Consider the following 764-nt stretch of genomic DNA (forward strand, 5'->3'; position numbering starts at 1 on the left):
AGCTGCCTCTACTTCTTTCCCAAGTCACCTGTTTTCACATCAGATTATGGAAATTGACATAGATCATTGAAAAAGAATGGTAGGGAAAATAAAGGCTGGGCATGGTGGCTCATGCCTGTATTCCTAGCACTTTGGGAGGCCAAAGAGGGCAGACTGCAAGGAGCTCAGGAGTTTGACACCATCATGGGCAACACGGTGAAACCCCATCTCTACTAAAAAACAAAAAATTAGGGGGGTGTGGCAGCGTGCACCTGTAATCTCAGCTACTCGGGAGACTGAGGCAGGAGAATCGCTTAAACTCGGGAGACAGAGGTTGCAGTGAGCCGAGATTGCGCCACTGCACTCCAGCCTGGGAGACAGAGCGAGACTCCATCTCTAAAAAACAAACAAACAAAAAAAAAGAAAGGTAGGGAAAATGGAATGTTTTCTCTTTCCTCTAAATTTTTTTTCTGAATTTAGAAAAAATAAATATAAATTAGGCCAGGTGCGGTGGCTCACGCCTGTAACCCCAGCACTTTGAGAGGCCAAGGCAGGCGGATTACCTGAGATCAGGAGTTCAAGACCAGCCTGACCAACATGATGAAAACCTATCTCTACTAAAAATACAAAAATTAGCCAGGCATGGTGGTGGGTGCCTGTAATCCCAACTACCTAGGAGGCTGAGGCAGGAGAATCGCTTGAACCCAGGAGGCAGAGGTTACAGTGAGCTGAGATCATGCCATTGCACTATAGCCTGGGCGACAGTGAGGCTCTGTCTCAAAAAA

Source organism: Cebus imitator, unplaced genomic scaffold (assembly GCF_001604975.1).
Source record: "Cebus imitator isolate Cc_AM_T3 unplaced genomic scaffold, Cebus_imitator-1.0 Scaffold57, whole genome shotgun sequence".
In the NCBI taxonomy this organism is placed as follows: Eukaryota; Metazoa; Chordata; class Mammalia; order Primates; family Cebidae; genus Cebus; species Cebus imitator.